Here is a 15,067-nt window from a genome sequence, read left to right as displayed (position 1 = left end):
GTATAAGAAACATGGAACCTGTCGAATAAATTCTGTTTCCATCCCAATTCGAAGCCAATTCGCAAACAGAACCGTTCAATACCAAATGAATTACTTTCAGCCTAGAATTTAATAGCACTATCCGCGTTAACATCTTCCTAGCCCCATTATTCAAGCTTCGAAACATTCGTCTCTTCGACAAATACTCTGAACAACCATTAAACAGCCACCCCTAACAAGCACACCATTAACAATACCAAACAGAGACTATACTTGTATACATATACAGTAAAGCAACGTAGACTTTAGGTTAAGTTCATAGAAAGTTATTTATTCAATTTTTAATTTTTGCAAATTATTTTGAGGTCGGGAAGCTCTGAGTTTGGAGGAGATTCTAAGTTCAAATTTATAAGTTATGGAATTTTTGTGTTGATAAATTAAATTTAGAATAGTTTCAAATCCTTAGTTTTTTGAATTCAGAATTTTTTACAAGGTATGAAGTCTTGTAAGTTCTTGTAAGTTCAAGTCCTTAAATTTTCAAGTTTGCAAGTGTTCAAATTTCCAAATTCCTAAGGTCCCAAATTTCCACCTTCCCCAAATTCCTAAGGACCCAAATTTCCACCTTCCCCAAATTCTCAAGTCCCCAAATTCCTAAGGTCCCAAATTTCCACCTTCCCAAGTTCCTAAGGTCCCAAATTTCCACCTTCCCCAAATTCCCACCTTCCCCAAATTCCTAAGGACCCAAATTTCCACCTTCCCCAAATTCTCAAGTCCCCAAATTCCTAAGGCCCCAAATTTCCACCTTCCCTAAATTCCTAAGGTCCCAAATTTCCACCTTCCCCAAATTCCTAAGGTCCCAAATTTCCACCTTCCCAAGTTCCTAAGGTCCCAAATTTCCACCTTCCCAAGTTCCTAAGGTCCCAAATTTCCACCTTCCCCAAATTCCCACCTTCCCCAAATTCCTAAGGCCCCAAATTTCCACCTTCCCCAAATTCCTAAGGTCTCAAATTCCCACCTTCCCCAAATTCCTAAGGACCCAAATTTCCACCTTCCCCAAATTCTCAAGTCCCCAAATTCCTAAGGTCCTAAATTTCTACCTTCCCCAAATTCTCAAGTCCCCAAATTCCTAAGGCCCCAAATTTCCACCTTCCCAAATTCCCAAGGTCCCAAATTTCCACCTTCCCTAAATTCCGAAGGTCCCAAATTTCCACCTTCCCCAAATTTCCTCCCACCCTCCCAAATATCCAAATATCCCCAATACCTCAACCTTCCAAATACCCAAACTCCAACCTCCTAAATTTCCCAAATCCCTAAACCTAGAACCCACTCAAACATTCGAAAATCCTAGATCTCCTATATCTCGTCATTAAACAACCACTTCCAGTACACTTGCAACCCCAGAATCTGGAAAATCTGACACGAAAACCTTCACCCGAAAATGTGGCCATGTATCAGCCACCTTCAATCGATCATAGATAACCGGAAAAAGGAATAAATTCGATACGGTACACGAGAAGAAAGCGGAGCGGGCGGTAGCATAAGCGTTATCGCGAATTCATCAAGGTAGTCCGAAAAGCAACGGAGAAAAGGGTCGAGACTGGTCTGCGTCTGGCAGTCTCGCGATCAATCTCCTACCCTCTCCCCCTCTAGAAGTTCGCGACTGGACAATGAATACTTCTTTCGTCGGAGAGACTTGGCCGAGTAAGGAAAAAAAAAGGAACGGGGTAAAGAACCCGGCTCGGAGAGGGTTGGAAATAAAAGAAAAACTCGACGTACTTCGCTCTGTCGCCATACAGCTATTATTCGGCTCGTGTTGGCAATCGTTGACGAGTCTCTCGTGTCGGCCGACACAACTTTTCCTTCCTGGTCAAACAAACCGGTGTTTACCGGGCCTCGACAAAGGACAGGCCGATAGGGATGTAAGTAGTAGAACTACCACGTTTACACCGTGTCGCTTTACCGTCGCTGTATAATCGCTTTGTTCCTGATTCGTCTTCGTGAAATTTCAAACTAAATGAGATCAACACTTTCTTCGAGTCGGGGTGCACTTCGTAGGATTGAAAGGGGGATAATGAGCGGGAAACTTGAACTGATGCAGGGAATTCGGGGGGAGATACGGGAATTTTGGCAGGTTGCGAAATGAGGGTTGATTTCGGAGTGCAATCTTTATGCTGGAACTTGTATCTAGCGAGATGGCTGATACGGGCTGGGGAGATCTGGATCTTTCAAGATGGAGAAAGTTATCTTTTTCACCCCTGCGGCAATGTAAACTAGGCCGGAGATCGAGGATACCGTGCTTGAATTGATCGTACAGGCTGGAATCGTGAAACGATATGAGGATTGCTACTTCTGTTTTCAATTATGAGTACATACAGGGTGTTTCACAGTTAGTAGGTCCCTGAAATGTAGCTGACGTGATTCTGAATAAGATTTCCCTTTGCAGAAATGGGGTGTGTAGCTTCGTTTTTGAATTATTGAGGAAAAACGAGGTGCAATCAGAGCGCGAGGATTACGCATGCGCAGACGCGAGACAGCTTCGAGCTAGCGGCTGAGCATATAGTACTTACCACGCGTTGTATTTACCACGCGTTGTATTTACCACGCACTGTATTTACCACGCGTTCTTTACCACGTACTGCACTTACCACGCGTTGTATTTACCACGTGCTGCACTTACCACGCGTTGCTTACCACGTGCTGCACCTACCAAGCGTTATATTTACCACGCGTTGTATTTACCACGCATTGTATTTACCACCCGTTCTTTACCACGCATTGCATTTACCACGCGTTGTATTTACCACGCATTGAATTTACCACACGTTGCTTACCACGTGCTGCACCTACCACGCGTTGTATTGACCACGCATTATATTTACCACGCGTTGTATTTACCACGCATTGAATTTATCACGCGTTGCTTACCACGTGCTGCACCTACCACGCATAGTACTTGCCACGCCTTGTATTTACCGCGCGTTACTTTCACCACGCATTGATTTCTTACGCGTTGCACTCACCAAGCGTTGAATATATTATACATTACATTTACCACTAGGCTTCGAATCTAGTGGCTGAACGCGTTTTCAAGGACACTAGTTGTGTGGCAGCCTGTATAGTCTCTATATTGATAGAATCTTAGTATCAATTCTCATGCGAATTCGATGCAATTTCAGTTCGATGCGACCTAATACAATTCGATACAACTTTATGCAATTTGAGACGTCATTATGCAATTAGAACGCGGTGTCGGTATCGATACAATAATAGCATTCTGTTAATGCAATTCTGAATCGAATACAATTTGGTGCAATTCGAATGAAGTACAAGTTACTGCATCTCCCATGCAATTGCAATAAAATTGAGATGCACTTGAAACATTTTGATACATTATTGATATAATTTTGATATAATATTAATTCTGTTGTAATGCAAACTTAATGCAATTTTAATGCAGTTCAAAGTAACTTGATGCAGTTTAATTTATTTTAATGCAACTTTGATGCAATTGTAATAAGACTGTAATGCATTTGGAAGATTTTGATGCAGTATTGATATAATTTTAATATAATAATAATACAATTCTGATGCAAACTGAGTGCACTTCAATGCAACTCAAAGTAACTTGATGCATTTTAATTTATTTTAATGCAACTTTGATGCAATTGCAATAAGACTGTAATGCATTTAGAAGGTTTTGATGCAATATTGTTATAATTTTAATATAATAATAATGCAGTTCTGATGCAAACTCAGCGCACTTCAATGCAACTCAAAGTAACTTGATGCAATTTAATTAATCTTAATGCAACTTCGATGCTCTGGATGCAACTTTGATGCACTTGATGCAACTTTGATACACTTGATGCAACTTTGGAGCACTTGATGCAGCTTTGATGCACTTGATGCAACTTTGATATACTGAAAATCCAATGCAACTTACATGTAGCTATGATATATTCTCAATGCACTTTTTATGCACTTTGAAAATCCAAAACAGTTTGGTTGCAGCTATAATACATCCCAATGCAATTCTCATGTATCACAATTCTACATGTAATGTGATTAGAACACAATTTTAACGTGAGTTTAACACAATCTGACTACAGTATTAATCCCAATATAAATTCAGTGCATTTGTGATGCATTTTCAATGAGAACCCAATGCAGCTTCGATACAGTTAGGACATATTTTCACTGCAATTGTAGTGCATCCTCAATGACGATGCAATTTTGATACACTGCAATTTCAATGCAATATCGATTCGATCTTAATATAATTTCCCTGCAATATTGATGCAATTTCACTGCAATTTCATTACAATTAAAATGCAATTTTAATAATATCCCGATACAATTTTTAATTACGAACTCTTAAATCACTGAGGGAAATATTACTTTGCGCTGCTTACAGAAAATTTTTGTATCGGTATAAAACACGCTCGGTTAAAGGTAAAAATTAAAATCGTTTCCCGCTAAGAGAAATTAATCTTCTGCTAGTCGTAATTCTCCCATATCCAATTCGTACAGATTATTATACGTAACGTTTTGGAGCATCAAAAGAACAGAATATTCTGCATGTTTCCAATGAAATTCAAAGGTAGAAAACGTTATAAACAAGCCGTGCTGTGTTCGAGATCGAAAGAGTATAAAAGTTTGTCCCGTGACGAGGAGCTGTTAATTAACGGTACCTTCCAGTTCCTCGTCTTTTCTTCTTCTTTCCCCTGGCCAGAGTAGCGAAACTTGTACCACGATTTTAATGAGATTTACTTCGTTCTACCAGCATCGAAACTGAAATCTTTAACCTTCTAGTTCTTTTTTACCACTGGTTGGTGCTTTTAGCACCACGACCTTTGTACCGTTATTTGATTTAAAATTAAATGAAGTATTTGAATAAAACATTGGAAAACTTTCTTCCTCATTGAAAGGATATAAACACACGGATAGTCAAAAACAGCGCATGAAAATATCGAGGATACAAAAGTCTCTGCAGCTTTCATATGAAAATGAGGATATTTTAGGTCACGAAAGGAATAAAACAAACAATATATTGTAATTATCGCTAAAAGTATAGGAGCAACGCTCCCCTTCATTAACATCAAACTTCTACGGTATTAAAACGAATTAACGTCGGGGTATGCGGTTCTTTTCAACTCAAAAGACATCGTTTTGCCGCGCGGAATATTCTGTTCGTTTTCGAGCTGAAATACGGAGGGAAACCGGGGCCGAATGTATTAATATAATTAAAAACGTCAAACAGAAATATTCTAGTCGTAAATGAAAAAGTTCATACGAGAATGATTTTAATAATTTCGCGTATTAAATTAATGAAATTTATGACGGTCCTAAAATTATAAAATCGTTAAAATTGACACGAACGGCGTTGAAAACATTGATAATCGATAGGAAACAAAGCAGTCATTTTCTTTTCTTAATGAAAATTACTCGCAGTCCCTGAACAGCAAGGTTCCCTTTCAATTCGCGACGGTTATTTAGAAAATCGAACGACAGACAGATATCGAGGACGTGACATCCCAGATCCTTTTCTTCGACAGAAGTGAAACGTTATTAATGCCTGCGCCTCGCATTTGAGGCCGACCTGAAAGCGTTCGCGACACGAACTGGAAATGGAGAGGCTCGTCTAGCGAATACAATCGTCCCATCGATATTAAAAAGTACCATTTCCTCGAAATTATTGAAAAAGAGTGTATACACGGCCAACAGGGAACAGATGAGAGGGATCCGCGTGGATCAAAGAGACGGAATTACGGTTCTGGATTAAAAATAAATTTCGTGCTGTTTCAGCCTGGATTATATCGAACAACCTTTTCAACGTGCATTTAATATTTGCGTTTTTAAAATTACGCGGAACGATCCGCTTTTGTAGGGGTTCGTTCTGTTTGATTACGAGTATGATTATACGCCGATAAAGAAATACGTATTTCCATGACGAACGTGGAAGATGTACTTAACTATTTACTTCGTAGCTAAAAAGTGTACGAGATTTTTACTTTGAACGAATTTATCACCGATTTTATAATTCTCTAGTACCAAATTCTCAAGTTCCAAAATCTTCTAGTTCCGAATTCTCAAATTCCAAATTCCCTAAATCCCATATTCCCAAATTCCAAAATTCTCTAGTTCCCAAATTGTAAAATTCCAAATTCCCTAATTCCCAAATTCTCACATTTCGAAATTCCCTAGTTCCCAAATTTTCAAGTTCCTAATTCCCCTAGATTCCAAATTTCCTAGTTCCCAAATTCTCCTAGTTTCCGAATTCCCTAGTTCCTAAATTTTCAAGTTCCTAATTCCCCTAAATTCCAAATTTCCTAGTTCCCAAATTCTCCTAGTTTCCGAATTCCCTAGTTCCCAAATTTTCAAGTTCCTAATTCCCCTAAATTCCAAATTTCCTAGTTCCTAAATTTTCAAGTTCCTAATTCCCCTAAATTCCAAATTTCCTAGTTCCCAAATTCTCCTAGTTTCCGAATTCCCTAGTTCCTAAATTTTCAAGTTCCTAATTCCCCTAAATTCCAAATTTCCTAGTTCCCAAATTCTCCTAGTTTCCGAATTCCCTAGTTCCTAAATTTTCAAGTTCCTACTTCCCCTAGATTCCAAATTCCCTAATTCCCAAATTATCCTAGATTCCTGATTCCCTAGTTCCCAAATTTTCAAATTCCTGATTCCCCTAGATTCCAGATTCCCTAGTTCCCAAATTCTCCTAGATTCCAATTTCCTTAGTTCTCAAATTTTCAAATTCCTAATTCCCCTAGATTCCAGATTCCCTAGTTCCCAAATTCTCCTAGATTCCAAATTCCCTAGTTCCCCAATTCCCAGATTACAAGTTCCCTAGATGCCAAATTCCCTAGTTCCCCAATTCCCAAATTCCAAGTTTCCTAGATCCCAAATTGCCAATCTCCCTCGTCGTAAATTCCCCAATTCCAAAATTCCACTAGTCCCAAATTCTCTAGTTCGATAATTCTCAAATTCCAAAAGTGCCTAATTGCCAAATTCTCAAATTCCAAACTTCTCTAATAAAAAATATACGAAATGTTTACTTTAAACGAATTTATCAAACGCCGTTAATCTTTTGCCAAATCATTAAAAGATTCTATTAAAACTATTGTAGAATATGTACAAATAAAAATTTAGAAGAGTTCCGTTTTCGAAATAATTTATTAAACGCAAATTATAAATAGTTATCAAATTAATTTATTAAACACAAGATTAATATGAACAATCTTATAAAAATATAACACGTTACAGAATAAAAATCCTAGCTTATTAAAAATATTGTGAATTACTTATTTAATGTAGTAATAGATTTAATAATATTCAAAAGACGCGCGCAATAAACGAACTCAACCTCGGATCTACTCGGTCGACTTCGGCTTCTTCCGGTCTTTTCAAAATTGCGGGAAACGCTGTCGCGTTGCTACGTTCATGGCGTACGAGTGTCATACAGTTTTGCAGTTTTTTGGAGCAACAATTTCCACGTAATTTTGCAAGTAAATGCCCAATTTAAATATATTCGACTAGACAATCCATATTTCACTAGCTATTCATCGTTAATCTCGCGTTTTAATCGTTAGTACATAAATATATCGTATCCTAAAATAGACGCTATTTCAAATGCATTACCGCGTCCGTTGAGGTTATTACAAATTTACGACGCGATGTTTGAAATTCGAAATCAATTATACCTAAAGTTCCCAATTAGTGTAACTATTAATATAATCTATGTTAATAAATAATTTATGATGGTATATACAAGAAATTTACAAAAATATCTCCGTAGACATTACGTACATAAAAAGGAACAACTGGTGGCGAAAGCAGTTCCGTCGACAATCGGCAAAGTGTAAACTCCCGAGAAGAAGGCAAGAAAATCCGAAATTTATATAATGCTGGAAAAATCAAAGGTCCGTAAATCGGAATGTTCACGAGCACCGGAACAAAGAGGTTTGCACTACTTTCCGGTTCTTTTTAAAAGCCCTGAAGTTTGTCGTTACTGACAGTTCGTGTTCTAGGACTTTGTCGAATGCGACAAAGATGTTGGTGGCCGGGCGGCAAATGATTCGTAACTAAATGCAAATGCGTGCGGGCACTGCAGTAAATGCAAATGCAAAGAGACGTCGTCGCCTTGACTTTAAGCTGAGCTAATGCATTCAAGTGCAACGAAAGCAACGCGGTTCGTCGACCCTCAGCCTGGTAAGCTTCAACCTTCGTGCAAAGTCCCGACTACGTCACTCTATTTAATTACCGCCGCTTCCGAGTGCCTCTGATAATGCGTTTAACCGGCGTACTTTCTCCCATGAAACTTTACCAAAGATCAGGTTGAACCCTTCTTAACCATACGTCGGCCGAGAGTACTCATTTTAATCGATTATATCAAAAATTCTTGCATAACTTCCTAAAACTGATGTAAGTCATTTACTGAACTTTCGAACTTAACCTCAAAATTTTCGGGTAGTTAATCAACCTGATTTTTAGCTTATTTATTTCATATATTTTAACATACATATTTATTATGTTAAGATTTATATTTTTGTTGTATTAAGATTTTTTATGTGTTAAGATTTTTATTGTGTTAAGATTTATATTTTTGTTCTATTAAGATTTTTGTTGTGTTAAGACTTTTGTTGTGTTAAAAGGTGTAGACAGGTAAATATCGAGTGTAACTATTTATTAAGAGAGAGTATGAATCGACAACTTGAGCAACAGGCTTTTTCCATCGACAAGGGCGTTAAAAAACGAGCGTAAATCGATAAATCGAAGTGTCAATAGAATACTGATGGTTATTAGCGAATTTAGTGCAAGCTAGATCCTACCGCAATTCCCATGTTTAACGTGGACCGACACATTATTCGAGCGTGGGTAATTTGTCGGCGTTTACACGCATGCAAATATACGTTGGTACGTACATAGCAGGCTGCCGCTGCATTTATCTGAAGTTCGATTATCTGACAGCGTTCCTGTAATAACTAACCTGACCTGGATGGAATTCCCACTAATCGACCGTGACGATAATGGAAATAAATGATTCCGTCCAACGTTGCAAACGTTATTAGATTCGGGCCAGGTTTATTTTAACTGCATCGACGTTTATTTTTTAATAACGCTCGTCAAATGCAATTGATAGTCGCGGTACACAAATATCCCGGATAACCGATTCCATAATTAATATACTGAATTCTGTTATTTATTATAACCTCTGTATTAGAATTTAAATATTATCTGTATTCAAACTTGAATATTAGTTCTTCTATATTAAAATTTACATATTAGTTCTTCTATATTAAAATTTACATATTAGTTCTTCTATATTAAAATTTACATATTAGTTCTTCTATATTAAAATTTGCATATTAGCTCCTCTATATTAAAATTTGAGTTTTAGTTCTCTATATAAAAAATTGTTATCAGTTTTTGTCTTAGTCTATGTTAGTATTAGTCTTTTAATATTTGAGTATCATTTTAGAATTTATATCAGCAATTAATATTGTTTATTGCTGATGATTAAAAGTTCCAAGTTTCTAATAGCGCTCTTCAGTGACGGATCGACGTTCGGTTTAACTGGAATTTTAAGCTTATTAGCCGTGAATTATTATCAGTTGATCTGTGTCTGAGTACCGCGGTATACGTCGACGCATTTATTTCCATAACGGGCGTCGGGACGCCGACAATCAGGGGATTGACGGCGCTGCGTTCCGCGTGTTGCGTAGAGGCCTCTTTGCCACGTATTTGCATATACGCGCGTGTATAGCAACGCGACGATACTCGAATGCATTAACCCGCGAGCTTAACATCGAAAGGACACCGACGTCTCCAAACTGCTCTCTATTTGCATTTCCCCCATGTCCGTGGTTGCGTTGCGACGACATTACTGACGCTGTACAAACGGCGTCACTCTTGATTTAACCTTTGATACATTCGATAAAAATATTCATTAATTTTATTCATCACATATGACTGTAACTTTATCTTAGACTTCAAACCTTGTACTCAGTCTGTTTATTTTGAGTCTATCTCGTGACACACTCTGATGCTTAAAATCCCTAGATTTGTAAAATGAAGCAAACTGTAAATGACACTAAAAATAATTATAACACTTAAAAGATACGACACTTTCATAAAATGAGGTGAAAATTCCAAATCCATCATCTCATAACCTAAAATTATTTACAATACACCCACAAATCTCCCAGTAACTTCTAAAAATTTCTGAATAACTTCATCACTCTGTCATGAATATTAATCTTCATAATCTTGTCCGTGAAATCGTTCATTTGTCGACAAAAGCTTCGATGAGGGAATCGTGTCTTCTAATTGCAAGCGCGAAAAATCTGTTGCACCGTCCTTGATTTGCAGCCAGTCATTTGCATTTTAACATTTCAATTCCTGCATGCAAATAGCATTATGATCGTGGGAATGTGTTTTTTCTCCCTCGGTGCACCGGGTTATATACGGCGAGTGATAAAACCGGTTACATTTCTGTCTCTTGTGTATCTTTCGCCGGGTACCGTGTGATAACCTCATGATAGCGTTCGTAGGGTTTCTGTAACTGCGCGGTTATCCCTGGCGGTGCACCCTTAATAAGGGAAACGGTAGGAAATATTTATACCGTATAGCATTTGAGACACCTTTGTCACTGTAAGGCTCTGTAATATTTTTTTAATTCATCAAAGTTCTAGATTCATTCTAACAACATATTGAAAATGTTATAAACATATTTTCGACTAATTTTGGTTACCAGTTGGTTCAACCGTTTGTTAATTTTCTAGGAAGCTTTGAAAGCACCCATTCGAGCAAACCTATAAGCAAAAAGGGTTAATAGTCGATTTTTTTGTCGATTCTTTAAAGGGCTAAACACTCGTTTCCCCGGTCGTTTCGCTTTCAGAGTTAAACTAAACGAACTGGGACAACGTCGAGGTGTAGTCAAAGCGTCAGACAGCGCGTAAATTAAGCGACGCTCATTTTTTTTCGCATAGACGCGTTCTTGAGGGACACGTTTCGCCACAGGCTTCGCGTTAAATAAAAAACCCGCACACGTTTAACTTTCAACTGTTGGCCTGAAACCCGCGCCTTGAAACACGGCATGAAAGAACTTTAATACACGCGTGCTTGGGCTTGTAAAATCGCAGAGAAACGAGCCAGCGGTTTTCTCCGAGCGAGATCTGGAATCACCAGAATCCATTGGCGTAACTCGATACGGTCTAGGGGAAATATCGACGTCTCTGAAATTTATATTCTTCGGAATTCTCGTGTACGGTTTCAGAGTTCAATATTTAGCAATTTATAGGGGTTATTTGGAAGGTTGAATTAGAATATTTTTAAGTTTAATTTTGTAAATTTAATGAACTCTATTTTTTTAATTTTGTTAAATTTTTAGGGTTTCAAGGTTCCAAATTGATAAATTTCTGAGTAGTTAAATTTTCAGTTTACAGATTTCTAAATTCTCAAGATGATATTTGATAAATCCCCAATTTTCTAATTCCCCATTTCCAAATTCACCAATTTCTAAATTTCCCAATTTTTAAATTTCGCAATTTCCTAATTCCCCGCTTACCTAATTCTCCAATTTCCTAATTCCCGGATTCGCTAATTCCCCGCTTCCCTAATTCCCCAATTTCCTAATTCCCCGATTCGCTAATTCCCCAATTTCTAAATTTCCCAATTTCCTAATTCCCCGATTCCCCAATTTCCAAATTCCCCAATTTTCTAATTCCCCGATTTCCTAATTCCCCGATTCTCCAATTCCTCAATTTCCTAATTCCCCAATTTCCTAATTCCCGGATTCGCTAATTCCCCGCTTCCCTAATTCCCCAATTTCCTAATTCCCCGATTCGCTAATTCCCCAATTTCCCAATTTTCTAATTCCCCGATTCCCTAATTCCCCAATTTCCAAATTTCCCAATTTTCTAATTCCCCGATTTCCTAATTCCCCGATTCTCCAATTCCCCGATTTCCTAATTCCCCAATTTCCTAATTCCCCTATTCCCTAATTCCCCAATTTCTCAATTTCCCAATTTCCTAATTCCCCAATTCCCTAATTCCCCACTCCCCAAACCCCCATTCTAAATTTCCTAATTCCCCAAATCCCTGAAACACTAAAATTCCCCAAATTGTTAAATCCCCAACCACTCTCAACTATCCCCAAAAATCCCCCAATTCTCAAATCTCCAAATCCAAAATATCTAACCTTCCAAAACCCCAAAAAATGTCCAAGAATTCCCTAAAATCCGCAAATAATTCTATAAATCCTGACTCGTCCTAAAAAGAGTCCTAATTACGCCAATGTAAGAATCTTTCCAAAAAGCGAAAAGCAAAGAAATTTTCGGCCTTTTCCGTCAGTGACTCCGGAAGAAACGAAAGTTTCCACGCTTGAAAGTACTCGACAGAAAAAAGGATTACGTTCTTTCAAACTCGGCCAAAGAAACGGACCTCTTCCTAATTTTGCAGCCACTCGATTACAGTCGAGTTTTTCGCGACCCCTTACGAAACACGGCCAGCACCGCTTTTCGGTGGTAATTAACCTCCTGAACGTATCCTCTAAATTATATATTTCATGGTTTGTTACTTTTAATTTTGTCATCGTTCTTCATGTTTGTTTCTCTTTTTTATACATCCTGATTTCAATGAAATTTTAATGAAAAGGTAATGTATACTCTTAAATTTCTACCATGTTTTGAGAGCGATTTTTAAATGTAACTTTTGCTGGAGATTTTTTGAGGTTTTAAGTATATTAGTGAATTTTGTGGAGTTGTGGAGGTAGTTTTTAGGTGGAGGTTTTTAGTTTTTGGAGTTTTGGAGTTGGTAGGTTTATTAATTTATGTGGTTGGGGATTTGTAGGTTTTAGAGATTCTGTGATATGAGGTTTCTTGTACATTTTCAAATTTTTACATCTTCAAATTTCTACATTTCTACATTTCTCAGTTTCTAAATTTCTAAAACCTTATCTTTTGTTAGGATGAGTTTATATTTTGGCGGTTTCGCTAAAAGGTGGAATTGTAGAAAATAGGTGGATCTGCTAGTGGACTCAGTAAGGCGCTTTAGACGTGAGGGTATATGAGTACTAGCGAGAAAGTCTCGGACTTCTGCGCCACCTAGTGACGATGAGCCTATGAGTCTCTTGTTTCGTACATTATTCGTAAAATTTTTAAAAATTTCCCAATTCTCGAATTTCCAAAAGAGGTTAACAAATAATGGAACCATCTAAAGAACGCAAATTCCCGTAAGCTAACGTAATTTGCGAGCAGTTCGATAAGAATCAGAAGGGTTGAAACCGGGGATTGGCTGGGATCCAATGACAGATTCCACGATCGTCGAAAAACCGTGATCGTCGTTTTGCCGTTCTTGTCAACGTCGAAGTCAAACAGCAGGCGTATATTTTTTTTTAGCCCGTAAGATCGGTGTAAGGATAAATCACGGGAATCGCGATTTGCGGCCACGCCTGTTCCCAAATGACTCTGGTAAACGGTGCTTTTTCCCGGAAATCCGAGTAATTCGTGAATCTCGGTTCGAACGGAGCCACGGCTCGCTTTTCTTCGGTTTTACGCGACCACCGGCGCACCGGTGCCACCTCCGACTATCGATCGATAACGAGCCGGAGAATTCAACCGTGTCGTTCGCGTGCATTTTTACACGGGAATCTGTCGTTTTTCCGTAAAAAGAGGATTCCGTTTCTCTGGAAATTTTGGGAGATTAAAAGGGGAGCGGTAATCGAGATTTATTGACGGTTCACATAGTGGGTTCGGTAAATTCGGATATTTGATCTCGGTTTGGAGATTATGGATGTGTCGTTACAGTGATGTAGTATTTATTAGATATGTGAAATGTTTTACTGTTCTGGTGGCTATAATTATTGTAGTTATTCAATATACTGTACATACCACTGTATAGTCACATGTATCTGCATATGAATATTTGAAACTACATATGAGCACATGTGATCACATACATCTGCATACAACTGCACATCATTGCATAAATCTGCACATGAATGAACATTGCATGTGAATACATATAATTATACTTACCTGCATACAACTGTATATGATTCATATACCTGCACATGCATGTATGAAACTACATATGAGCACATATGATCACATACATCTGCGTACAACTGCACATCATTGCATAAATCTGCACATGAATGAACATTACATGTGAATACATATAATTATATTTACCTGCATACAACTGTATATGATTCATATACCTACACATGCATGTATGAAACTACATATGAGCACATATGATCACATATATCTGCATACAACTGCACATCGTTGCATAAATCTGCACATGAATAAACATTACATGTGAATACATATAATTATATTTTCCAGCATACAACTGTATATGATTCATGCACCTACACATGCATGTATGAAACCACATATGAACACATATGATCATACATGCATACGACTGTATAATTGCATATATCTTCATATGAATGGACATAGCTACTTGTGAATATAATTGCATATACCTGCATGCAACTGTATAATTCATGTACCTGCATATGAGTGCATATGACTACATATGACTACATATGAACATATATGATCACACCTGCATGCATCTGCACGTAATTGAATATATCTGTATATGAATGGACATAACTACATGTGAATATAATTACATATACCTGCATACAACTGCATAATTCATGTACCTGCATATGAGTGCATATGACTACTAATGACTACATATGAGCACATATGATCACACATACCTACATACATTTGCGTATGATTACAGATTACTATAATTGCATGTACTTGTAGATGCATGTAACTACATATACCTGCGCAAAGAACTGCATACTTGCATATACATACATGCATGCAGACATACATCCACATATGTGCACATATGTACAAGTATAGTATACAATTTCTCAACATGCAAAATAAACATTACAAAAGTATCTCACGAATAGTATCTGAATTTTGATTAAAACGATATATCGATAAATAATCAAACATTTCGAAACGCATCTCCCCGTCACTTACATACCCGTTCGGCTACGGATGACTTTCAGGATTCATAACTTTGTATACTTATTTCTGCGCTGTAA

At 37.6% G+C, this 15,067-nt stretch overlaps 1 protein-coding gene across 6 annotated transcripts in view; it reads left to right on the top strand.

The window, feature by feature from the left end:
* The window catches only part of NLG-5 (neuroligin 5), a 317,239-nt gene that overhangs the window by 239,685 nt on the left and 62,487 nt on the right, over positions 1-15,067 (top strand). Inside the window, exons 1-3 of one of the 6 annotated variants that reach the window (XM_012294050.2) lie at positions 7,432-7,484; positions 7,775-7,938; positions 8,007-8,187. The exons of the other annotated variants lie outside the window; for them this stretch is intronic. The gene's annotated coding sequence lies outside the window, so the exon portion shown is untranslated. Of the gene's footprint in view, positions 1-7,431; positions 7,485-7,774; positions 7,939-8,006; positions 8,188-15,067 lie in introns of those variants that run through there. 6 annotated transcript variants of the gene reach the window in all.

The sequence above is a fragment of the Megachile rotundata genome, chromosome 14 (genome assembly GCF_050947335.1).
Source record: "Megachile rotundata isolate GNS110a chromosome 14, iyMegRotu1, whole genome shotgun sequence".
In the NCBI taxonomy this organism is placed as follows: Eukaryota; Metazoa; Arthropoda; class Insecta; order Hymenoptera; family Megachilidae; genus Megachile; species Megachile rotundata.
This window is presented reverse-complemented; position numbering and strand designations above follow the sequence as displayed.